This window comes from Passer domesticus, chromosome Z (genome assembly GCF_036417665.1).
Source record: "Passer domesticus isolate bPasDom1 chromosome Z, bPasDom1.hap1, whole genome shotgun sequence".
Lineage (NCBI taxonomy): Eukaryota > Metazoa > Chordata > Aves > Passeriformes > Passeridae > Passer > Passer domesticus.
Window position 1 is genome coordinate 51722185 of NC_087512.1, and position 26767 is coordinate 51748951.

At 46.5% G+C, this 26767-nt stretch overlaps 1 long non-coding RNA gene across 1 annotated transcript; it reads left to right on the forward strand.

Annotated features, from left to right (window-relative positions):
- The first annotated feature begins 9724 nt into the window (after positions 1-9724).
- Positions 9725-12303, forward strand: LOC135290950 (uncharacterized). The gene is made up of 3 exons (XR_010353781.1): positions 9725-9934; positions 10268-10387; positions 11999-12303. It is a non-coding gene; the product is annotated as an uncharacterized LOC135290950 (long non-coding RNA).
- Positions 12304-26767: the final 14464 nt, after the last annotated feature.

Consider the following 26767-nt stretch of genomic DNA (forward strand, 5'->3'; position numbering starts at 1 on the left):
CTTAATTTATGTAATAAGTTATAGAGTAATAAGTTATGGAGATAAATGTACTGTAATAGAAATGCATGCCCACACCATATCCTTGCCTGCAGGAATTCAGCTGGAAAACACTCAGCTCCGAGCTACAATCTTGGCATGCTTTTTCCCCCTCAGCAGCAAATGATACAGGCTTCAAGGCTTCTAAATGAACTGTCTATATCTCCACAGGAACTATGGTTGAATCCATGGGGGCTCCCAGGAGGAGTGAAGAGATCTGAATCTTGACTCCATGTTTCAGAGGCTGATTTATTAAATTATGATAAATATCATATAAAATTATATACTAAAAACTATACTAAATGAATAGAGAGAAAGGCTTCATCAGAAGGCTAGAAAGGACAGGAGAGGAATGAATAACGAAAGCTCATGACTCTCAGAGCTTTGACACAGCTGCATCTTTGATTGGTTATTAAGCAGAAACAACTCACATGCACCAATCACAGATGCACCTCTTGGTAAACAATCACATTCCACAGCCATCAGATTGTTTACATTTCTTTTCTGAGGCTTCTCAGCTAGCATAGGAGAAAAATCCTAGCAAAGGATTTTTCATAAAATATCATGGCTACACAGAAACTCTCTTGAGCAATCCCACCTCCACCCCATCCATTTCTCTGGGCAGAGCCATCCCTGCCCTGCTCAACCCCTGGCTGCCACCTGCTGCCTCTGTCTGCCCCCCTGCCCGCTCCCCCAAAGGCAGAGCCAAATCCAAAGCCCCCCCACCTGCTGTAATCTGAGGCTGGGGAGCCAAAAGCGGCAAAAATCCCGGAAGAGGCTTGGCAGAGGAATCTGTAGGAAAAGAGTTCTCAGAGCTGCAAACTGCTCGCCTGAGCCCGATCCGAGGCGGTGACATCCCAGGAAAGGAAGCAGTGGCAGGGGTGACCCCCACAGCCCCTCGGCCAGGCAGAGCGGATCCAGAGCCCCCTCGGCAGAGCCCGCCTGCAGAACTTCAGAACAAGATCCAGACACATCCTGTTCGGAAGAGGAGCAGGGCACAGAAACAGCAGCTCCTGTTTTGCGAAGCTTCCCCAAACTCTCATCTCCCGGACCCGTTCGACTCCCAACCTCCCCAGAACGTGACCTCAAATCCCCCAAATTCTCAGAACACAACAAAAATCCCAGGAATTCTGGGGGTGGATGATTTCATGGAAACGGGAGGACAGCCCGTTGCAGCACCAGTGACACAGGGAATCCTGGAAGAAACACGACCAAAGCTGGAAACTGATCTGATTCCCCCTTCCCGGGGATCGAGGTGCTGTCCACACTGCCTGGGGAAACCCTGGACATGCTATGAGAAGGGAAGAAATCTTGAATGAAACCCGGGATCTCCTCAGAGGAGGACGAAGGCCCAGCACGACTGGAATTAAAGTCCCAAAACCACTAGGACTTTTGTTCTGTTTTGGTGTTCAAGAAAGTCTCCATTACAATTATTCTGTTCAAAGCTCTCCATCAAAGCTCTGGAGACAGGCAGTAGTTTGACCAAAGTCTCTTCCTTTTTGAGAAAAACTAGATTGTAAATTTTCCAGTTTATTTGGTCCCAGAAATCAAAGGTAAAAGCAGATTCAAATCTATATTTGAATATTTGCTTTGACCCAGATTAATAAGTCTTTTAGTTCATGTTTTGATATGTCTGAACATCCTCTATCCTGTAAAATTGTCTCAAGCCAGTAAGAGCCTGAATGATAGATGTGGCTTTTCAAAATGCAGTATATTACATCCAATTTGTTACAGCAGTTGAGGGTCATGGGTGACAGAGCCTGTGCCTAGAGCTGCCAGCTCCAGCTGCAGACAACCCTGGAGACCCTTTAATTTTGGTTACAATGCATGATATACTTTCCTTTGCTGAGCATCTTAATACAGATTACCATAATCATGTTACTATTCTCCAATCACTAGAAGTCAGTACCTTACAGTTTAAGCTAGAAGTTGCTTTTCAGTTTTCTTGCAATGGAAAATTCTGAGACCTTTTTATTAATTGCAACATTGTCAGACTCATTTGCCTGTGCTATCTTTCTGCTTGGTAAAAATATCTTCTTGTTTGAGGTGGGTTTATCCTTTGCTCTAAGTCATAAAAACCCCTTCTAACTAACATACCATTTGCCTTCTCAGTTATCCAGTAAGACTGGCTCACCAATTCTTTTTTTCCATATCAAAACCTGATTTCATTTCTATTCCTTCTTCAGATTCTACATTCAAAAATCCTTCTGCCAAGCATCTGTATCTGTGGAACTTTCTTGTCAAGCTTTCATCCTTCCTAACAAAGCTGGTAAAAGACATCCCATTATTTTTTAGATAGATGCTTTCTCATCTAGTTGCCCAGGAGCTTCTAAAGCTGCCACTTATTATTTACAAGAATATCAGCTATACACCATGAAGGGGATGATCCATTCCTTCTATTCCCAACCTCCTAACCTGGGCCTCCAGTAATGGAACTATCCACAGTTTGGTTTTCGTTTTTTTTTTTTTTTTTAATTTTCTATATTCCTTTAGGCTAGAAATCTTCCTCACACATGAGGAGCACCATTTATTGCCGACCAGGGGTCTGTGTACAAATCACGAACAGGATGAACTGCTGAGGAATATGCCTCAAGCTGTTTGTTTTCCAGCATCACTCTCATTACATGGTTATGACAATGGGAAGATGCCAGCAGCTCACATCCCAGGCAGCAGACAATGAACTTAATGTTACAATTTACTTTAAAAGTTTTTTGACCAATCACACAAAGCAAAGCATATTGACAGTAGTTCTATCCAACTACTATAAGCACACCTACCTTTTGTTAAAACAATGCTTGCTTATTTCGAATACAATACCTGCTTGTAAGCCTTAAAACACAATGCACAGAGCTCCATTATTAAGCTTAGAACTCCCTAATATCCCACTAGGTATACTTAGCTAGGTAGCTTAGGGAGTTATTCTAGACAAGTGTTAATACACAGACCATTGTTCTATTTGTCCTTACTTTCTACACCTTATATAATTTTTCTGCTGACAAATCTTATGCCTACTGCTAGCTCTAATCACAGTTCCGTTGTCTCTGAGGCCTGACTTTGGCAGCTTTCCCAAACCCCTCTAATTTTAGGGATTTCCACAAATACAGAGAATCTAAGCTACTGGTTTCCTATTTTCTTTTAGACACCAATTTCTGATCTGTCAGTTTTTTGTGACTTTCAGTGGCAACCCAGTGCCCAAGAACAGCACCAATGTTAATCTCAGCAATGTTTCTGTTGTTTTATTGCTCCACCATAATTTGCTTCCATATGACAAGAAATACTTTTAGGTCAGATTCAAAGCTCAGTCAGAGTGATCTTGTATCTGATTGTATCTTGTATCTGAATTTGTATCTGATTTATAAATCAACATCTTAGAAAGTCCTGTCCAGAAAAATGTTTTGCTGGACAGCATTTCATGATAAGACAGATGTAAGCACATGCATCAGAAGACAAAAAGTAAAGAGCTGACTGCTCCTAACATCTTTTTTCTAAATGATCTTTTGCTCCCCACATTAGACTTTCTGCACATAAATTGCCTGCAATTATAGCAAGGTCATCTTGCAATTTTGGTTCTTATATGATAGTGATTTTTTACCGCATTACAAATCAACATGAATCCAAATGGTGCATGTTTCAAGCCCTCAAGTGTGTTAAATGTGTTTCTGACATGGTGTAAGACACCTGCCCTCAGTAGCTGTGACGAACAGAATCTCTTTTTTGAAGAGCATCTCAAAATCAGCATTGGTGAAAATCACTCATCCTTGGCAGAGGGTGAGCATTGTACTAACAGTGTGTAAACAGGCACAGGACAGGCTCAAACCATTCTGAACAGAGGCATGGGCTGAATGCTGGAGCCTGGACCATATCAGGAGTGAGAGGGTGGCCAAACAAACTTTCTGCTTGTGTTGGGTTTTCACCAGCTATCAGTCATGCGAGTTTTTCAACTAGAAAATATTTTCTGCTGAATCACGACTCCTGTCACAAAGTGTTAACTATCCAAATCTAGCACACAATTTCACACTGAGAGGAGCTAGAAATAAATTTATACTTCTTGTATTAAAGGAATTACTTTCATCTATACTACAACACATCTTTCAGCTCAACTAGGCTGCCACATAAAGGAAGGAGGTTAAGGGCTTCTCTTTTTTTTGGCTACTTTTTTCCCATTCATTTTGCTTTCTTTTGCCCTGTTCCCTCATCACAAATCAACATGGAATGAGATTGGTTTGCCGGACAGCAAGATGGGATTTGATGAAAATTAATTGAATGAATGTGAAAAGAGGAAATTGGAGTGAAATGTCTTACATGGTGAAATAATTCAACTGTGTTAACTGTGCTATTAGACCTCTTAAAAAAAAAAAAAAAAAAAAAAAACAGATGAAAAAGTCACTGTGGCCTTCAGAATCCATTATGATGCAGAGTAGAATACATAAAAACAAATAATGTAAAAAAAATTCTTTTCTTTGACTACATTAAACAAATGTTAGTGGTAGAACATCAGTTACTGCATTCACCTACTACATGAAGAGAGCTGTCACATGCATGTGATATATAAAACACTCACCCACTCAGCCTGAAATACCCACAGGCCCACTTTTGAGCAACTAGTGACATGTGCTCTGTATGCATGACTACTCTGCAGTCAGGTTTCTTGTGTGCCATCCTGATGCCTATTAAAGATGGAGATCATAAAAGGATTAAGGAGTCTGTCACATGCATTGTTTTCTGCTGTAGTTCTAGCCTGAGGGATTAGTCAGTGTAAACTGCTCAGGATCTCCACATTTTCCAGATGAGTCCGTGAAAAGAAAACAGTCATGAGAGCATCCAATATGAAACTCAGCAACAAACATGATTGAAGGCTGTCCTGACTTGCAAAATGATTGGTGCTGGTTTGTACTGTTGGAAACTCCTTGCTCTATGGAACCTCTTGTTTTCCTGACAATGAAGTCTGCCATTCCTGAGTAACAACAGGCTCACAGTTCCATAGCAAAAAGGTACCATCACAGCACCTAGCTGCATTTCCAGTCAATCACAGTCAATTTATATCTCACTAAGCCATTCTGAAAGCTTCCTTAAACATACATTTTTCATCTGACTGCAAATCTACAGTATTTGTTTAAATAGCCTAACTTTGGAGACAGGAAGATTTAGAAGTGACTCTCACAACTGATGTTTTTTAAGTTGCTTGGAGCTGGTTACTGAATAAAGCAAGCTGCTGAGCTGGATGTCAGGTCCCAATATCCCTAAAGATTAGTAGATGATCTGGGTCCCAAGTGCAAAATCAGCATTCAAATGTATTATTCAAAGCATCAGATATTTCAAATACGAAAAGACAGGGTTAGCTGCTTCTCTAACAAAAAGAGTTCCCTATCTTATGGGCTGGAAATTATTTAAACAATTTAGAAGTGATTTAGAAATCACTTGGGGTCATTTAAACACAACTCTCCACAGCTCTCCCACACCTTTCTGAAATATAGAAATAGTATTTAATCTATTCAGCCATTTGTAAAGAAGAAAAGAATTTCTTATGTTCAATAAACAGAAATTAATTTCTTCATTATTCATGAAAGTCATCTTAATTTTACAGAAAAATGAAAGTAAAATCAGAACAATACGCTTCTACTTACAATGCAATTTTTAGAAATCCTTTCTCTGCTAAGTCATATTTGATGGGATTTTTTGGCTCTTTCACCTGCACTTTCAGAATGCAGTCTGCTCAGAATAGTGAGCGAGTCTCTCCTAATTCAAGAAGCTGTTCACCTGCAGAGCATTGACAACTGCCTTTGTGAAATCCAGTATGAATTCACTTGTGAAAGTCAATTAGAATTTGGTATTTGGTTAGAGATTCTTATGCACACAACATCCAGACACCTCGCCTGTCAGATTGTCTCAACACAGATGCGAACAGATTTATTTTACCTGCAATTTGTTTATTTACCTTATCACAGAATGAGATCCCTACCAATTTAGGGACAAATTAAATCCATTGCCCTTCAGCACTAGGGGTATTCAGCCCTCGGCTGTAATTTTTTTAGCAGCCTGCTGATTTCCTGCTTGTAGATAATTGTATTACAATATGCCAGAAACCCATCGCAGAAGTAGTGTAAACCCATCTCAGTACTTCTGTTTCCCTTCTTCCTAAGGAATGCAAATTGATTCCTCCACCCCTCTTTGCACTCCTTTGACATCCACTACAGCTGCTCCTCGTCACATCTTATGGGCACACAAGGAGCATGACACAGCTGACACAGGTTCCAGCAGTGCACACACAAAGTGCATAGGGTTTTTGTTGTCTGGTGAATAAATTACTGCAGCAGTCATAATGTAGATTACACAACAACAACAACAAAACAAAAACAAAAACAAAACAAAAAGCTGAGGAGAGATTCTAGATTTCCATAGATCAGAAAAACAAAAAACCCAAACAAACAAATGTAAAAAAGGGATAGACTGACACTCTTAAGTTACCAAGAGACCAGAAAATTTTAAAAAGCAAACAGTACATCAATCCAGGTACACCTTTGCAGGATTCCTGCCTGAGAAGCTGTGAGACTGTATGTGCTCAGGCTAGTCTTTTCGTTCTCTGGACTGCCCTGTGAACCACTGCTGTGTTTCCCTACTCTCCATTTCTCTGTTCCCACATTCTCCCTGCAGTATGGCAGAAGAAACTGGAGCAGGACTTGAAGTCATCCCTGATCCTACCCTGGTCTCCACTAATTTCTGTTTCGGAAACGGAAGTGCAGCGTTTCCCACCACTGTGACAAACCCGAATCAGCTGGACAAACCGGAATGCGCTGCTCACGGGAGAGAGCCTGGAAGCGCCAGCCGCGGGCTGGAGAAGCCCCCTGGCCCCGGTGCCCAGTGTGGGGGGCTGGCAGCTGTGTCCCTGCCCAGCGCCGCCCCCGGGGCCGCCAGCCTGCGCCCCGCACGCCGCTCCCTGCCCTGGGCCGTGCGGGCCGGCTCGGCCGGTGCTGGGCGCAGGGAGCGCCCGGCCGAGGGGCAGAGCCTGCACCGAGCCTTCGCTCCCCGCAGCTGCTGCAGGACGAGAGCCGAGCGGCCGAGCCGCTGCGCTGGGCCCCGCCGTGCCTGCAGAGCCCGCAGAGGCCCCTGCGAGAGGCGGCCGTCAGGATCACCGGGCAGCGGCGTCCCTCCCCGCCGCCCGGCCCGGCCCTGCCCCGGCAGTGGGAGCCGCGCCCGGGCCGCTGCAGCCCCGCCCGCCCTCGGCGCTGCCGCCGCCCTCCCGCAGCCGTGCCCTCCCTCGGGCGGCAGCGTGCGGCAGGCCCGGGCTGAGCCCTGCCCGGGGAGGAGGGCGTGCGGCCCCGGGGCTGGCAGCGTCCGTGTCGGGCAGCTGGGCCGCCTGGGGCCGCCACAGCCTCCGTGTTGCCAGGGGTGGTCGGAGCGCTCCTGATAGGGCAGAAGGAGGAGCTCCAGGCCCTCAGTGAGGGTGAGTGAGGGCAGCCGTGTGCCAGCGGGGACCGCCGGGGGCAGCTGCGCATCCTGGCCCCGGAGCTACAATCCCTGCCCGGGCTGCCCAGGGCTCTGCTCCCTGTGGGGACCAGGGGCGGTGCGGGCAGAGCCCGGAGAGCTTTCAGGGACACGTGGGGGATGCGAGGGCAGCACCTTCCGCCCAAAGCCGTTGTCTCCCGCTCCCTTCTGGCCATGGAAAGAGACGGCTGGGATGGCCCTGGCAGGAGGCTTTGCTTGGATTCCAGCAATCGGGCCTCTGACCGTGGCTCTGTTTCTCTCTTTTCCAGCCCTTCAAGCCCTTAGGGAATACGAGTGCCCATCTTTCATAAACCAATTTGTCCAGCTGACGTTCGAGGCAAGATCAGCTGAACTTAATCTGCAGGATCAGAAGAACCGGTGTCCTTTGGCCACCCCCAGTTCCCACTGAAGATGGGAGCACCTGCAGAGCAGAGGGGACCAGCTGCAGCTCCAGGCCCAGCTCTTGCCGGTCACAGCTGAGCCTGTGGAAAGCTCCGGGAGCTCCTGCCATCTCCCTCCCTGCTGACAGCTCCCTCCCTCCAGCCTCCAGGCTCTGCCCATCCCCCTTTTTGCCTCTCAACTCACCCCTTCACTTTGCCTTCCCTTAATAAATGGTTTGGCTTTTTCACTTGACCCGTAGCTCTGTCCGTGGAGCTAAAGTGGCACAAATCCTGAGCCCAGGGACACACAGGGCCCTGCTGCCTTTCTCTTCCACGCCATCGTCTGTGCACAGGCAGAGAGGAACAAGGGCAGCTCAGGGTGCAAAGGTCCCTGTACTGCTGTGCCGGGGTCGGCTGTCACTTGTCTCTGCCCCAGCACGGGAAAAGGTGGTTCTGGGCAGGCCGCGCTCTCGAAGAAGGAGTCTGGACTCTCGCTTTTCGATCTTCAGTTGAGTTTATTGTTTCTTATCTACAAAGTTTTTCTGTCTGTCCAGCCGAGGTCTGATCAGCAAGACAGCTAAAGGCACTCTCTCCCGCCCACGGGGCGGTTGTGTCTTTTATAGTGAAAACTACGTATTAGATATTTACCTTTAATTTCCAATACTTTCTGCCCTTGTTGGCAAGTGCACTTTCACTATGAACCAATCCACACGTGCCAACATCATCCTGAACATGGATGCCAAGGAGAAGAAAGAAGAAGGACAGGGCACGCCCAAATTCCTCCATCTTGGGACTCCTGATCCATGCACAGAATTCTAGACCCCCCTGTACAACACATAAAACCCCCCTGTACAGTGCATTATAACTCAAGTTTTAGCAAGTGAATGTCATCCCCTCACCATTCAGGCCTGAAATTCTCTCATTTCCTCACATTCAGGTGTCATTTCTTTAGAAGGATCAAAGTCAAGCCACCAGGTACTTTTGGCAACATTCCAGGGCCTCCAAGCCCCCCAAGGGTTGTCTCGGTAGCTCTGGACATCCGGAGTGATGTACTGAGTTCCCACACTGCTGCTCCAGTTGCACAGCACTGTGGAGTTGAAGGTCATGCTGAGCACGCTGAATGGAACAAGGACCCTGGGTTTTAGAAGAGCCAGCTTGAGTATGTTCTTCCATGGCAAGCATCCACCGAGGGTAAAGGGCCTTGCAATGCTGGAAGTTCTCACCAAGAGCTTCCTGAAAGCACAGCAATGCTCCATGCATACACAGGGACAGGAAGAGGGCAGAACCAGAGACCATGGTGGCCTAACAGTGAGCTCTGGGTGTGACTCAAAGCAAATGAAGCAGCAGCAGAGGCGCGAGCGTCCCAGTGGCCGCAGCGCTGTCAGGCAGTGCCTGCAGGCTGGGTGCGCTTCCGGCAGCTCTGCTCTCCCCACAAGTGAGGAATTGCAGCCCCTGCCTCAGGCCCAGTCAGAAAGCCAACCAAGTGAGACCAGAGGCAGGGGACCTTCCCAGCTCTCTTGGGCATGGCTGCAAAACAGCCGCTGCGTCTTCCTGTGCCCGTGTTTGGGGTGTGCTGAGCCCAGAGCCGGCCAGCTTGTGCTCCGCTGTGCCAGGAGCGCTCTGGGCGGGCAGAAGTGCTGTGTGCACAGCGGAGCGTCCTGCAAGGGGCTGACCAGAGCCTCCTGCGGGAACAGGGCTCCGCTCCCTGGCTGGGAACAGCCTGCTTTTGCTGCCCTGACCGCAAGCAGGAGTTCAGGCACGTGCAGAGGCAGCGGGCAGCTCGTGTTTGTAGGGGCCCGGGGCTGCGTGCCCAAAGCGACACGTGGGCGTGGGGAAGGAAGTGACACAGACCTGGGGGAGGGAAGATGAGCTCGAGCTGGAGTGCCTGTGCTGCAAGGAGCAGAAATAATTCAGCCTTGCCAGGATTTCTGAAGTGTGCTGGTGTTCTCTGGGAAATGCAGACATTTGGGGAAGTGCCTTTGGAGGAGAGGAGCTTGATTCACAAGGAAACTGCTTCCCCAGGAGCCCCCAGTGAGGTAGGTGCAGCTGTGTCCCTTTGGCTCCCTGTGCTCCTTTCAGTCCTTGAGGCCCCTTGCACTTGGCAGAGGGGTGTGCAAATGGACAAGTGTGTCTAGAAATAGAAATTATGTTCTCTTGATGCAGAGTGTGATTTTATAGAGTGTTTCTCATGGTGCAGGTGCTCTTCATTTATAGTGTGTTGATTATTCTTGTTAATACATATTTTAATTTGCTCTGGTGTTATTCACATAGAAAAGCTTTCCTTGTGTCTTTGATTTACCCCTGCAAATGTTCATATGTAACTTCAGATATCTCAATTAAGCCCATTTCTCCTCTCACTTTCATTTCAGAAAATGTCAGAATTACAGATGTACACACTAAAGTATCCAAGATTTCTGTGCAACAGAAAGATGAGTAAACAGTAGTACAGCCCAATCTACATTTCCTTTAGCGGTTACCAAAGGCACTAGGTATGTAGAAAAGTGTGCCTTCTTTCAGCAATATTACAAATAGATTCTTATAGATATAATATTATAATATTGGCTTTTTGCATATATTAAAATGGATTCTCTATGAGTGATGTTAACGTAATTTTCTTATAAAGATATAGTTTTTATTTCTGTTGTTAATTAAGCTTAGATACAGTAGTGAAATAGCTGATATAAGTATGCTTGTGTTCAAATGCCTGCTTAAATGGGATAACATCCCATGAACGTAGTAAGACACCTGCTACAGATGTGTCAGCTGTCAGCACTCACTGTCTGAAGATGGTGTGGACCAAGACCCAAAAACTGGAGGTGGTAAGAATGGACCAAAACCACAACCAAGGAATACACATGCTCCAAAAAGACAGACCCAAGGAGCAGCCATGCTAAACAATTGGAACATGTAAACTAGTTTAGGGGAAAAGTTTACTATGCATAAGAGTCTATGAATATGAACAATCTTTATGCAACACACACCATGGCTTGGCTGAGTGCCCACATGCATCTAGCCGTAATAACCTTTAATCTGTGGTCCTGATCTCCTATTGTCCTTTATTAAACTTCTTAAATTTTCTGATTTTCCAACACTGGACAAGGGATGAGGACCGCATGAATATTTGGGCAAAGAGAAAGAAACAGAAGAAAAGTCACTCTGGGTGAGAAAAACAGTATATAACCACAGCTCACCAGACAGACTTTGTGAACTTGCTAGATCTGATGTGAAAGGGGATCAGATTTGTGTTCACCCAGTGTCGAGTCCCGGGCTCAGTGCTGTCCCTTTGATTGTGGCTGGCAAAGATTGTATTTCGATTAGCGAAATAAAATCTTATCTTCTTTGAATTTTAATCTGGCTTTCTCAAATTATTGATTTGGCCCTATCTAGTTGCTGCCTATAACACCGTCTTTCTATATCCCAAAAAAAAGTGTTGATTTATTACTGTTTTTCAGATCAGAAATGAAAAAAATCTAATCTAGATGATAAACAAATCTGTATGCATGTACCATGCATGTATCTGGTTGTGTCTCTGTTGTCTTCTAGCCACATCATCTACTATAAGAGGCACCAGGTACATTTTGTGATGGTATTCAAGAGTGTTTAGCTCATTAAGGACCTTCATGAGGAATTTGCCTTCTTCCCCATTTTAACCTTGGCATTTGTGAGCTGCTTAAGTGCAGTTCTGTGTCCTGTGGCAAGAAGCGTCATTTTAAACGTTTGGGTAGTGCAGAAGCTGAGCAGGTGGAAAAGAAACATTTTCATCTTGTCCTGTGTGACAAATTCAGATACTCAAGGGCACAGGCATCAAGCAGTTTGAATGTGCTTGGCCAGTCATGCTGGGCAATTGAGACTACATTTTATGAAGCTTTTTGCTCTGTTCATGGTTATCACTGAAGTAGGCAAGGGGTATGTCTTTGTGGAGGTGAAGATGGGTAAACTTCTCCTGAATTACTTCACAATAAAAAGTTTAGTGAAGAATTTAGAAAGAAATCTCTGTTAACACAGTGAGCTTGTTGAAAAACAACCCAACCCAGTCCTATTTGTATGGAAATGTTGTCAATAGACAACGCTAATGAGAGTACTTTGAATACTAATTACAGGTCTTGCAGGTCTCTCTGCAGGGCAGGATTACAGGGAAGAGTGGCCTGAGCACTTTCTGCTATACTGGCAGTGGGGGTAAAAAGCCCTTTTGTTGATCTCAGACCTAAGACAAACAAAAGAACTGCAAAAAAAAAAATCAGAGATGCCAGCCTGAGGCTACCTGAGGATCCCTCCTGTGGTGCCAGGTTTCCAGAAGACACAAGACATGCCCCAGCTGCCAAAGCTGCAGAAGCTGCCATGCGCTGCGAAAGGCTCCCAGCTGCCCTCCAGCCCTGCCACTGCCCCACTGCACAAGGACACCAAAGGGGCCTGTCCAAAGCAGGGAGCTAAGTCACCTCAGCTGTTACTCAGGTGATTCTAATGATCATCACTGTTCACTGCTTAGACCCGCCTGGCTCCCAGGTTGGGAATGACCCTTTTCAATGGCTGTGGGTGGGTGTCACCCGGATCTGATGAAAGGGGAGCAGGGCAGCTGCGGCTGGCTGTCCGGGACAGACGCTCTGCGGAGTCTGCAGGAGTTGGAGAACCGGAACACAGGGCTTGCACCAGTGATCACTGCAGCCCCTGTCACATACCAACGGGAGGGAGAGGGACCTGTTAAAGCGCAGTGGTCCCCATTCCCCCACTCCACCATCAAGGAGCTGTGCAAGGCTCAAAAAGAGTTCTCCCGGGAGAGTGAATATTTCCGGGGACTCCTTCGGGCCTCTTTATTAGAAATTAATGTTGTTCCCGCCGATTTGTGGATGCTTTTTTCATGCCTCCTCAACCCGACCGAGTTCCTGGTATGGGAGGAGGCATGGAAAAAGGGGGTCAGGGACATCCTCCCAGATTTATGGGCGGATGCCAAGACCAGCACAATAGTTGGTGGTGAAGCAGTCTGCACAGAACACCTGCTTGGACTTGGGAATTGGGACGATGGGGCGATTCAAGCCAGGGATATCCCCCACGCTGTGCTTCGGGAAAGTGCTAAGGTGGCAGAGAAGGCTTTCCTTTCTTTAAAAACAGTAACATCCACTATAACATTTTCTAAGATTATCCAAGGTGGTGAGGAACCTTTTATAATATTTGTCTTCGCAGGGCCATCGATCAACAGGTCCTAAGCAAGAGCGCCCGACCTGAGGTGCTGCTAGAGATGGCTGCTGCGAATGCAAACACCACCTGCAAGGCAGCCATTCTGAGCCTCCCGTTGGACCCTCCTCCGACAATTCAATCCATGATTGAAGTATGCCAGAGGAAGGTTCCAGTTATCACCAAGGAAGACGCCGGAAGTAAACCACTGTCCCGCCGAGTGTCCTTCGCAGACTCACTTGCCTTCGCAGATGTGATGCCTGCACAGCCCCAGCGTACTCCCACCCAGGGAAGACCTCCACCTCACGGACAATGCCACCTGTGCAGAAACTTGAACCATTGGATGCCAGACTGCCAGGGTCGGCTGTTGCTTGTCTCTGCCCCAGCACGGGAAAAAGTGGTTCTGGGTAGGCCGTGCTCTCGAAGAAGGAGTCTGGACTCTTGCTTTAGGTCTTCAGTCAAGTTTATTATTTCTTATCTACAAAGATTTTCTGTCTGTCCAGCCGAGGTCTGATCAGCAAGACAGCTAAAGGCACTCTCCCCCGCCCACGAGGCGGTTGTCTCTTTTATAATGAAAATTACGTATTAGATATTTACCTTTAATTCCCAATACTTTCTGCCCTTGTTGGCAAGTGTACTCTTTCTATGAACTAATCCACACATGCCAACATCATCCTGAACATGGATGTCAAGGAGAAGAAAGAAGAAGGACAGGGCACGCCCAAATTCCTCCATCTTGGGACTCCTGATCCATGCACAGAATTCTAGACCCCCCTGTACAACACATAAAACCCCCCTGTACAGTGCATTCTAACTTAAGTTCTAACAAGTGAATAACATCCCCTCACCATTCAGACCTGAAATTCTCTCATCTCCTCACCTTCAGGTGTTATTTCTTTAAAAGGATCAAAGTCAAGCAACCAGGTACTTTTGGCAACATTCCAGGGCCTCCGAGCCCCCCAAGGGTTGTCTCGGTAGCTCTGGACATCCGGAGTGATGTACTGAGTTCCCACAAGACTGTCCGCTTCGGGATCAGTTCTATGAGTTCTGAAGAAAGCAGACAGCATCCCAGGAGGGACTCCAGCAAAATCCAAAAAACTAAAACATGAGCGCAGCACCTCCCTGCGTGATGATAAAAATAGGGCGGGTGAAATACCACCAAAAAAGGGGGATTTGGGGAGGGGATCACAGTCTGCCCACCCGATTTCACGACTATCTAAACCGGACTTGACTTCACAATCAACCTTAACTTTTCCATCGCTAACAATCTCTTCTTTGGTTTCACCCTTCAGGTTGCACCTTGTTGAGGACCTTAACATCACGAACTCCCAGTGCCACCTCGTGATGGTAGCACCTCAGGCACCAGGTACTTGGTACCGGATCCAAAGTAAGTGTGTTGTCATAGGAGACACCAAATTCACACCCCCAGAAATTACTATCATTCCGGGGTTGCTGCCGTCCAGTATTCACAACTTTGCCATCGGGTTTTTCTGCGTACACCCACCAGTCTCCCTGGCCAAAGGCCAGGTGATCGCCCAGGCCATTCCTGTGTCTCTCTCTGAATTTTATGAATGTGAGAGACCCCTACCGCCGCATGGCACTTTACCAGCTTACAACATTAATTGGTCACAGACGGTAGGGCATGAAAAGCCACATTTGACATGCACCGTGAGCAGGGATGGCCAAACCACCAGGGTGAACGGAATGCTGGACACAGGGGCAGATGTGACAATCATTCCCGCCAGGGAATGGCCGTCACAATGGGAATTGCAAAACGCCGCCGGACGAGTTCAGGGTATAGGCGGCATTCAATTAGCCCGACAATCAAAGAGTGTGGGGCCGGATGGGCAATTGGCTTCTGTTCGTCCATTCGTTTTGGATTATACGGAACCCCTGTGGGGTAGAGATGTTTTGGCCCTATGGAGTGCCACAATTAACTTGCCTAAGGTTCCTCAGCTTTTTCAGTAGTGGCCACTGAAGAGTGCCCTACCCAAAAATTGACTTGGAAATCAAATTCACCTATCTGGGTAGAGCAGTGGCCGCTCAACAAACAGAAGTTGAAGGCACTCATGGAGCTCGTACAGGAGCAGCTAGATAAGGGTAACATCGTGGAGTCCACGTCACCGTGAAACTCCCCTGTCTTCGTCATTAAAAAACCCAACAAAGACAAATGGCGGCTCTTACACGACCTTCGCCAAATTAACAATGTTATTGAAGACATGGGCGCTCTCCAACCAGGGATGCCGTCCCCAACCATGCTCCCCAAAATTGGAAATTGGCCATACTAGACATAAAAGATTGCTTTTTTCAAATTCCCTTACACCCTGATGATGCCCCGCGCTTTGCCTTCTCGGTTCCCACCATCAACCAGGAAGCCCCAAGGAAGAGGTATCACTGGCAGGTCCTTCCTCAGGGAATGAAAAACAGCCCTGTGATCTGCCAATGGTATGTCTCTTCCATGCTGTCCCCTGTCAGAGAGGCAGCAAAAGATTCTGTCATATTACATTACATCGATGACATCTTGGTGTGTGCACCTGACGACAGCGCACTTACCCACATGCTTGTCCTGACAATTGAAGCATTGACTTCTGCAGGATTTGAGCTCCAGGAAGAAAAGATTCAAAGGATGCCACCCTGGAAATACCGTGGCCTGGAAATCACTAAGCGGACCATTGTTCCGCAAAAATTGGCTTTTAATACCCAAATTAAAACCTTGGCCGATGTCCACCAGCTGTGTGGGTCTTTGAATTGGGTGAGACCTTGGCTGGGTATTCCTACGGAAGACCTACCCCCCTTTTTCAATCTGTTGAAAGGGGGAGAGGAGCTTAGTTCTCCCAGGATCCTTACCCAGGAGGCCACCACAGCCTTGGAAAAGGTGCAAAACATCTTGTCACAGAGGCAGGCACACCGTTACAATCCAGACTTGCCATTCAGTTATATCATCCTGGGAAAGCTGCCACACCCGCATGGGTTGATTTTCCAGTGGGAGTCATCCACAAAAACATCTAAGGACAAAAGTTCGAGGGACCCTCTCTTAATCATAGAGTGGGTTTTCCTCAGCCATCATAGGTCCAAGAGGATGACACGACCACAAGAGTTGGTAGCTGAGTTGATCCGGAAGGCTCGCCTCCGGATCCGGGAACTGGCTGGAGTTGATTTTACATGCATTCACATTCCTATCAATTTGAACTTGGGCCAGCTAACAAAGGCCATGTTGGAGCATTTACGCTTGGAGAATGAGGCTCTTCAATTTGCATTAGATTCGTTCACCAGACAAATTTCTATTCACAAACTGGCCCACAAATTGTTTAATTCAGAAATGTCAGTTAAGCTTTCACTTAAAACCATTCAGAGTCAGAAGCCTTTGAAAGCTCTAATTGTTTTCACAGACGCGTGAAATCACATCCCACAAGTCCGTGGTGACTTTGCGGGGTCCTCAAACTCGGCAGTGGGAGACAGATATTGTAAAGGTTGAGGGCTCACCTCAAATTGCCGAGTTGGCTGCGGTGGTCAGGGTCTTTGAAAGGTTCTCTCAACCATTTAATCTGGTAACCGACTCTGCTTATGTTGCCGGTGTCGTTTCTAGAGCGGAGAGCACGATTCTTCAACGTTGGAAGTCTCCAACGTGGCTCTGTTCAATTTGCTCTCGAGACTGATAGATCTAGTCTCCCAGCGAGAGCAACCCTTTTATGTGATGCATGTAAGGTCACACACTGACCTACCGGGGTTCATCGCGGAGAGCAACCGGCGTGCTGATGCCCTAGCCGCCCCAGTTGAGATGGCCCCACTCCCAGATGCCTTTCAACAGGCAAAGCTCAGCCACCAACAATTTCATCAGAACGCTCCCGGCCCGGTCCGTCAATTCCAACTGACAAGGGACCAAGTGAGAGCGATTGTGGCCACATGCCCACAGTGCCAGGCGTTTCAGTTACCAGCATTAGCCACCGGCACCAACCCGCGGGAACTCAAAAGTTGTGAAATCTGGCAGATGGACATCACACATATCCCAGCGTTTGGCAAGTTCAGGTTTGTGCATGTCTCCGTGGACACCTTTTCTGGGGCCATCTACGCCTCTGCCCACACAGGGGAGAAGACTGCACATGTCAAAAGGCATCTGTTGCATGCCTTCTCCGTGCTGGGCATCCCCAAGGTGATTAAAACTGACAACGGGCCAGGGTATACTTCCAGGGAATTCCGGAGCTTCCTGCAGGAGTGGGGGGTGAGCCACAAAACAGGCATCCCTTACTCTCCCACAGGACAAGCAGTGGTGGAGCAGGCCCACCAGAGCCTCAAAAGGACTTTAGAACATCAAAAAGGGGCTATGAAGGTGGAGTCCCCTCAGATCCAGTTAACTAGAGGTCTGTTTACCATCAACTTTCTCAATTGCAGTTTTGAGTGCCTGAACCCGCCCATCACAAGACACTTTAACACCTACAAGGACATGCACCTAAGGGCAAAACGCCCTGTGTTAGTAAAAGATCCGGAAACCTGGAAGGTGGAAGGCCCCTTTGACCTAGTAACATGGGGTCGTGGATACGCTTGCGTGTCCACCCCCACAGGATTAAAGTGGGTACCTTCAAAATGGGTGAAGCCCTACCTTCCAGGAAAAGCCCACAACATCGGCACTACTACACAGGTGGAAGAGGCAGCATGGCGATGGAAAAGAAAAAAGGTCCCGCTGTCCGGCCCCCCCCAGACCGAACCTCTCTCACCAGAGCCTTCTTTGTTAACTTATTTTCTCCGTTTATTCCAGTTGGACTCTCCCTCATCCTAATGCAACTTCTGTTGATGACCCACCCAGCTGACACATGGATCGTTCCCCAACCGAAGGCGAACGTCTGGCGGACCTTGGCTCAGGCAATGGGACAAGACCACCTGTGCCTGTCCACGACCTCTGCAGCAGACCCCCTCTCAACTTGCCTTGTGGGAATCCCATTTGGGGTTGATGATTTTCCCTCTCCCTTTTTCTCCACCCTAAAATCCTTACTCCCCCAATATGCTCCTGATCCCCGTCCCGAACCTAGAATCTTGTGGCGTGCGGTCCTTACAGTACTCCAACACGCCCCCGAAGAACCCACACAAATCTATCTGCTCGGCTCCGCCCGCACCTCCCTATGCCTTCAGTTTGTTCCCTACCCCAGGGAGAGCCCATTTCAAGAGGTCCGCCAGGGAAACAAGAAGTATATTGCCGCCAACTGGTGTGACCACATTGCAGCAATCAGAGCTCCATCCACATTCTATGGGCAACCCCGAATCCTCCCTAAGGGCTTGTTCCTGATGTGCAGGGACCGAGCGTGGGCTGGCATTCCCTCTCGTCTGTCTGGAGGGCCCTGCACTTTCGGGCGGTTGAAGCTGCTTACACCCAACTACACCCAAATTTTAGATTGGAAAAATAAAAATGTCACACAGAATTCGGCCCGAATTAGAAGAGACACCGCAAATTTGACTCGGAGTATGACACCGAAATTGTACATTGGTCTAAACCCAAAAACATTGTGGTTTCGGTGTTTTTGCCATGGGTGGCCGCAGCAAAGGCACTAGGGGAATTGGGACACCTCGAGTGCTGGGTGGTGAAGCAAGCAAATTTGACCTCAGCTGCCCTAGTGGACCTCCTAGCTGACGAGGAAACAACGAGGAAAGCGACCCTCCAAAATAGGGCGGCAATCGATTTCCTTTTGTTACTCCACAACCATCACTGTGAGGAGTTCGAGGGGCTCTGCTGCATGAACCTGTCGTCACGAGCCGAGGACGCCAGACGCACCATCCGCCAGATGTCCGAGGACGTAGACAACATCCGACAACAGACCTCGGACTGGTTGGGGGACTTGCTATCCAAAATGGGAGTGGCAGGCTGGGTGGGCTCCATCATTCGTACCATTTTAGTTGTTATCTTCATTTTGCTCTGTTTAATTTTTGGTTTCTGCATTGTCTATAAGTTACTGACCAGAATTTTGTTTGCCACAACCCCCCAAATCAACCATGTTGAGGCTCCCACTGACCCTGCTCCCATCCCTGAAGAACCTTCCTGTGAGAAAATGCATTGGGAGCAAGCCCCTCAATCCTCTCTTTGGTTTTCAGTTACTACGCCAGTTTAAGAACAATTTCAGTTTTATTTTTATTTTAAACAAAAAAGAGGGAGATGTTGTGGTGCATGGTTCATTTGGTTTGTTCTGTTTCCCCCTAAAGTTATAATGGTTTGGTCCTGGGGTTCCCCCCCCCACCGTCCCCTGGCAGCCCCTCCTTTTGAGAGTGTCAGTTTATTGCCTCCACCCCTGTTCCCCTGGTTACCCTCTGTCAATCCCTCCCTGAGTTCCTGTCCATCAGCCACTGTCCCCTTCCCTCTTTCCAGAAAGTTCTCCCCTCTTCGGTGGGTGATTGGATCGGGAACAAGAGTCCCTCCCTGTCACATTCCCTATTGGCTAGCCGGCATGTTTCTCACGAGTTTGTTCCCTCCCAAGTTCTCCCTCATTGGTTGATGTATTGTATGTTCCGCCCCCTTTATAATCGGCTGTACCCCCCCCCCCCCCCCCCCCCCACCTCATGGTCCCGACTCGGCTGGCTTCCCCTGGAGACATTAAACTCTGGACTTTGCCCCTGAGAAGAGTCCCTCTTTTCTACTTCGCCTTCCTGCTGATCACAGCTGCCTCCTGCTGAGGCGCTCCCCGGACGCCCCCGGCGCATCTGGGCAGTGCCCCCCCGGCTGTCAGCTGCTGTGCCACAGCTCGGCCAGTGCAGACTCCTCCCCCGCTCGGGGGAGTAGAGAGAAAACCTCGGACAGCAGCTCGGCAGTGCTGGTGTCTGTTTTCCATCACTTAGTTCATGATAGATTGATGGCACTGGCATGTGCTTCCTTCCCAGTTTATTTCATAGCCAGAATGATAAATTCCCGACTCTCCCTTTCTGGCTTTTCCTGCTGCTCAACTCTTTTCTCCAAAGATCTGAGCTTACAGGAGGTTCTACTTGGTGACTACTTTGTGTTTGTGCCAGAGCAGGGAGGGAATAATTTTCCTGCCTGGATTCTCAGTCCTTCCAAATGCTGTTCCACTGCCTCTTCTGTTGACTTTTCATGCAGCAAGGGAGCCTTTGGAAAGGATACGGCTTTGCTGGAGCTCCTGTCAGACCCCATCAGATAATCAGCTTTAAGAAAGACAGGTGCCATGTGCTCAACTCTGGGTGCATGTGTCTCCTCCCTGCTGCATCCATGCAATGTGAGACAGGGATCCTGGCTGCTCCATGGTGCCTCACTGCAGGTCTGTCACAGGCAGCATGGCTGTGACAGAGCCCCATGAAGGAGGAGGCTTTGGAACTTGGCGTGTAGGTCACGGCGGCTCAAGTTCATCTGGCCAGGTTTGATGTGGCTGTGCCTGAACAACTGCTTCCAGTGAGAGCTGTGCATGGCAAGGGGAGATGTCAGGCTGAGCCTGCTTGTCTGTTTGGGATGGAGCAGAACTGGCTTCCAGGCAGCACCCGGCAGTAAACAGCAAATGCGCAGCCAGCACACGCTGGGTTCAAAAGTTTCAACATGTATGACTTGACAAGGGACTGTTACCACAAGAGGATGGAATACAGGGGAGGATTTTGGAAGTGTAAGTTGCTATGCATTTCAAAGATCAGACAATATTCCCCTTAGAAATGGGGAAGTAGCAACTGTGATGCCTGTGCCACAGGTTGTTACTTATGAGCGTGTGTATGGTATGAATGAATTGATAGCATTGCTTGGCTGTGCTAGACCAGGGTTGCCAATTATAGCAATTTCTAGGAGCTTTCAAACAATTTATTTTATGATTGCCTTAAATATTGTGAATAATAGTGAGGATCTCAGGGCATAATGAAATGGGATAGTCATTCTTCTGTAACTTTCTGAAAGATACCCTTAAACAGTGTTTCTATATTTCTATTGCAAGGTTAGGACAAGAAAAAGGAGCACAATCATGGACAATTCATTTAGCATCAGAGCTTCGCCTATGAGAGAAGGGTGAGGCTTCTAAATTGCTGATGGGTTCTTGTCATAAATATCAACAATTAGAATATGCAGGTTGCATATGGGTCCACCAGTCTGCATTGTTGTCTGACCTCCAGCACACTGCGCTTCTCCCTGTTCTGCCAATATTATTTAGAAGGCTTGCTTAATGATGGTTCTTGAACCTAAGAATCAGAACCTGACAATGACCTCAGCATCACTGGAAAGTTGAAGAGCAAGTGCAATAATTTTAAGTTAAGAATCAAATGTGGGTAACAACAAAATGTGCTACAAAAATTACTTCCTACATGCGGGGGAAAGCAGCACAACTTTATGGCTTGTTTGCACAGATTTGAGACACCTTTAAAATTTGCCTATAACAAGCCACAGGTGTCATGCCTTAGACAGTATGAGTTGAACTAATTAGCAAGCTGAAAGGTTTAGATTGTTCTAGCAATTAAAGAATTTCACGTGGATTTATGCTCCCTTCTACTTGTAGAGCTGGAGGCAGTAGCTCTTTAGCAGGTAGCATTGTTTGCAGTAGTTTTGCAAGAGCAGGGACTGTTTCTTGAGTATTTGTAGGTACTTATAATGAAAACATTCACATTGTTAGCTTGTTGTACCTTTAAACAAATGGGTGAATCAAGTTCATGAAGCTTAGGAAGAGAAATAACACTTCCAAGGTTGCCAGCAGTGCTGGCGATTTTAATTGATCAACAGCAAAGAAAAAAGTGCATCTCTGTGTTTGACTCCCAGGAAAAGAACAGGATACACTACCACACTGACAATTTAAACTAAAAACTGTGTGGCAGCTGAGTTTTCTATTTCAATGACATCTTAAACTGCACCATGCGTTAGACACTACACAGAAATTAGCTAATAAATTAGATTAATGTGGTGCTGAACATGAAGGCTAAGATCAGTTTATTTTTACACAGTGGTGACAACAAAGTACAAATAAATACTTTCCTTTTATTTAAGTAAAACTGCCTTGAATGTACAGATTGAGAAGCACATTTTGCTCTGCCTTGTTGTCATTTCGGTTCTGAAATACATTTTGCTTACATCTTGCTGATTTCTGCCTGACTCTATAGGCTGAGTTGATGCTTTTTTTTTTAACATATCAATCTATTTTCTTTGTACTATTGTTCTGTGTGCTGGGCTCTTTTTTTCTTTATTCTGTATCTGTTAGCATTTCAGTCTCTTGACTTTGAGTGGCTGATTTAAGGAAGTGGAGAGATTAGGATAGCAGACAACTGAGGTGAGTTGAAGTAGCTCATCTTTGTCAGAAAAATCCTGTCCTTCTCAGCTGTCCTTCTTGCAAGAAAGAGGAGAAACTGGGCAGAAATCGAAACTGCAGATGATAATTAGGAAGAAGCAAAGTGAGAAAGTGTCTTGAACCAAGCTGGAATAAAAGGGCACCCTTTGGTCTGAATGAGGTACACAAAAGCTCCCAGTTCCATAGGGAAGTGCAGCAGACTATCAGTTTGCTCTGAATCCACTCTCCTCCACAGCACCTCATACAACTCATTAATTTAGAAGCCTTATCCATCTTGGAAAGAGAAGGGAGACAAACTTCCTGGTTTAGAGACCAGAATGAAGTCAGCCATCGCACTGTGTGACCAGAGAAGAGACACAGCTGGGAGAGAGCCTGGGAGGGCAGCTTGTGCAGCTTCCCTTGAGGAGCAGCAGTGACAGGAGGACATCTCAAATGCATGCAATGCAAGGAGCAAACCAAGGGAACTGGGAACCTGTGCAGAGCTGCAGAGCTCTGGTTACAGAAATGTGGAGCTCTGGCTTGCCTGCAGTACTGCCACGGAGGGACACAGGCTCTTTGGGCAATGCAGCTGTGCCTGCTGCCCAGAGGAGAGCCAAGAGGGTTTGCCAAGAGATGCAGGGTTAGCAAGGCTGAGTTACAGCCACCTGAGAGTGCTGAGGGCTGGATTGTGTTCTTGGAAGGTCTTTGGAATGCTCTGGAGGTTGGAGCAGTTTCCTGAGACTAAGAAAGGCAAACATGGGATGATAGAAAAAGAGCTGAGCCAGGATCTTACAGGCAACTTCCATTCATCAAAAAAATGGGAAATCCACCAGCATATACTGAAAGTTCTTTTCACCTCAAGGGTGATCAACACTGGAAGAAGCTCCCCAGAGAGGTGGTGAATATCCATCCTTGCAGATTATCCACTGGGCAGAATCCCTGGTAGTCTGCTCTAGCTGGACCTTGCTACAGGAACCACTGGGCATCTCTCTTAACCTGAACCATTCTGTGCTTCTGTGCTGTGCAGGGGCCCAGGCAGATAAAGCTTCACCATTTCACTTTGAGTTTTGACTTTTAAATAATTACCCTGATGGTCTGGATGTGGTCTGTCATACTTGGACTCCATGCACAGCTTTTTGCAGCAGAGTATTTATGTTTCATTCTAAAGCCCTTGTTGAACAAAGAGGATTAATGTTTGGGGATTGAATAGTCTCCAGTTTAGCTGAACTCAGTTAATCTGTCTCTGAGCTGACAAAGCATTTGAGTGCCGAGTATTCCGGGACAGGCAGAGTAATGACAGCATGGAATCTTCTTTCTTTAATATTGCGGAAGTATTAAAGAATATAAATAGACAATGCAAAATCTTAACTGTATTATTAAAATAATTTGCTGTTAATGTGCACAACAATTATCACTCTAATGAAATTTGGAAGCAATTTTAATGGAAGAAAAATTAACTAAAGCCAGCAGGCTTTTTGACATGAGAGTCATTTTATAAACAAGATTACATAAACTTCATTAGAGAGAACAAGCACAGAAATGTTTTTATGCAGGAAAAAAATTCCCCATGTAGCAGTTATAGTCATAAGCCAAAAATGCAGAAATTAGCAAGTTATATCACCTTATAAATTGATTCTTTAAACTCTGCACACTAGATCCTTCAGGCACCATGGAGCTGGGGATTAACAGAGACATTCAAATAACAGTGAGGCATCAAATACAGAATGGAGAACAAGCACAGCTGAACCTATGGCCAGCTGTGTTGTGGCCATTATTTAGAAATTATTTTGGACAGGACTTTTTATAAACTCACTACCATAAATTTGGGATTAACCAACAGGTAATTCCTCTGTGGTCAGTGTTATACAATTAACAGTTCCTTTGTTGACTACAGTGGGTTTAGAATGGAGTATTGTTATTGCATATATTTCAGGGCCAAAACAAATACATGAAGGTGCAGACCATTTCTACACAGCAGTTTGAAAAAAACCCAGTTGTTTTACTTTTTGTGATTAAGTTTTTTGCCACTTTATGTGACTTGTTATGTATTTGCTTTGGTTGTCTGATGCATAATTGTAGGGTGCAGATGAATATGTTCTCATTGGGATGACCCAGACTCACAGCCATGTAGGGCTTGCATTGGTTTAAAATTAGAGGAAAAGCTACTTTAAGTGTTTCTGTGACAGAGCTGTTTGGTTTATTTCTGCAGAGTTTGAATTGCTGGTCTTGGAGACATCAGTGGTTGCTGGTGACTGACATTAAATGCTATTCTCAGGAAATGTCTTTTTTTTTTTTCTTCAAAGCGTAAGGAAGATGCCTAAGAAATAATAATTACAGAGGTCCAAACGTGCATATTTTTCCCCAGTATTAAGCCATGGGGGAACAATGGCTTCATACTCTGAACAAAAAAATCAGCACTCAAATGGGGAGGAAACTTTGCTATTATCTCATCTGGCGCCAATCTTGCCTAGTTTTAAAGGCTTGCTCAACAAACAATACAACTAAGTTCTTGTATTGTCTCATTAGCTCTCTCTTAAAATAATCCAGGGCTGTATGAGCTTGCCGGATTTAATTGTGCAGCAGCCACACATCCCCGTACAGAAACTTAGGAATTTCTGAGGCAGGGTTTCAAATTCAGACCATCACACTGACTTTTAAAAAAGGACTTGGATTCTGGTAGACTTGTAGGAATTTTGAGATAAGGAAATACAAAGTTCTGGGCCTCCCTGCACTAGATTTCCTTGTTCATTGAAATCAATAGTAAGAGTTACAATCTGCAGACTAAGTATATTGTGGTGTTATAAACTTAATGGCCATCCAATTTTGCTAAGTAAGTTCCAAAACTGCAAAAATAAAGGAATAATTCATACAACTGCCAAATGCCTCATAAAATGAGTAGCAGGGAAGCTGCAAGGAAGGCAGACCAGTATTACCCAGCACGAAATAAAAGTTTGGATACTGAATCTTTTGAGCCTTGAGGAAAGCAGTTCCCAGACTCTTCCATAATCCTTCCTCACTCCCTGTCACTCTTCTGAAATTCTGCAAAAGAAAGAAAATATTATGGTAGTAATCATGCATTTCCTTATCTTCCATAGGAGATACAATTTTACCTGGTCTTTCAGTGAAAAAAAAATATTTTAAATAAAATAAATTTTATTATTATTCTTAATAAATTATTTTTAATAATTAAATTATTTTAATCGTTTAACTTCAAGACACTGTAATTGTGGTGGTTGGTCTTGTTAACAGTGATAGGTTTGAATTGAAAGCTCTATAAAATTTCTCTGTACATTGAGTTGAAGGTTCAATAGCGTTAATGCAATACATCTGCAGAGATTAAAAGCAACTTTTGTTATACACAGGTGCCACAATATAATCTTTCAGAAGCGTGTGAGTTTTTGCAAAACCCCTTCTTTCCTCAGCCATTTCACTAATTATGACCATGCTGAATAAGCTTATGGCTTTTCTAGAGTTCATGTGGAAGTTAATTTTTGTGACTTGCTCTGGTTTGGCTACCTGTATTTTTATTTCCCAGCTGTTTAGTTCAGGAAATTGACTTACAGTGAGAGGAGGATAAGGGAAATAAAATTCTTTTCCTCATGATGGATGAATCTGAAACTAAACAGAAGTGAGGCCTTTCAAGAGATGTAGCTTTAGAAGTTTATGTACTGGATAACTTTGGTTGTCTGAATGTGCCAGCGGTTGACAAGAAACAGGCAATTTTGGAGCAAGTGTGATTTTAAATGTCTACTTTGCACTGGTTTCTTATTTTCCTTTTGTTCCCTTGAGTTCCTCTTGTTTTCCTTTGCCAGTTCTGCAGTTTTCCTGGGTTTTTGCTGCCTCCAGAAGCGTCCGTGGCCGAGGGACCCAGCAGTGACCTGTGCCCAGGCTGGCCTCTGTCCCCGTGCTGTCCCTGCACTCTGCCCCAGTGCCGGTGCAGCCGTGGGGCTTCACCCCACACCAAACACCTCCTGGCAGTGTGAGCTGAAGAGAAGCTGCAGCAAGCTGGGCTGTGCTCTCCTGCTGCTGAGAGAGCTGCCCCAGGCTGGAGTGGCCTGGGCTGGACAGAGCCCAGGACAGCCTGGAGACGCTGCAGGGTCCGGCCAAAGCAGAAACCCCCGTGTCCCTGAGCACCAAAGTGTCACATTTCCTGGGCTCAGTGCACAGAAGGTGCAGGACAGGGGCAGCTCGAGGCTGAGGGCACGTGGGACTCAGCAGCCTGCTGCTGTGGCAGAACCTTCTGTCCCCTGCACTTGGAACAGGCGTGGAGGGTCCCCAAGGCATCCTCAGAATGGGCTTTGCCCTCACCTTGGCTTGTGCTGCTGCAGATTTTGGAGACAATTGTGCATAAGAACGGGCACTAGAACCAGACTTAGGGCTGGCATGCTCTGCATTTCCAGGATGGCTCATGGACAGGGTAAGGTGCTATCGGTGCACTCTGGATCAAGCTGTGATTCTATGGACACTTCAGTAAGAGAGGGT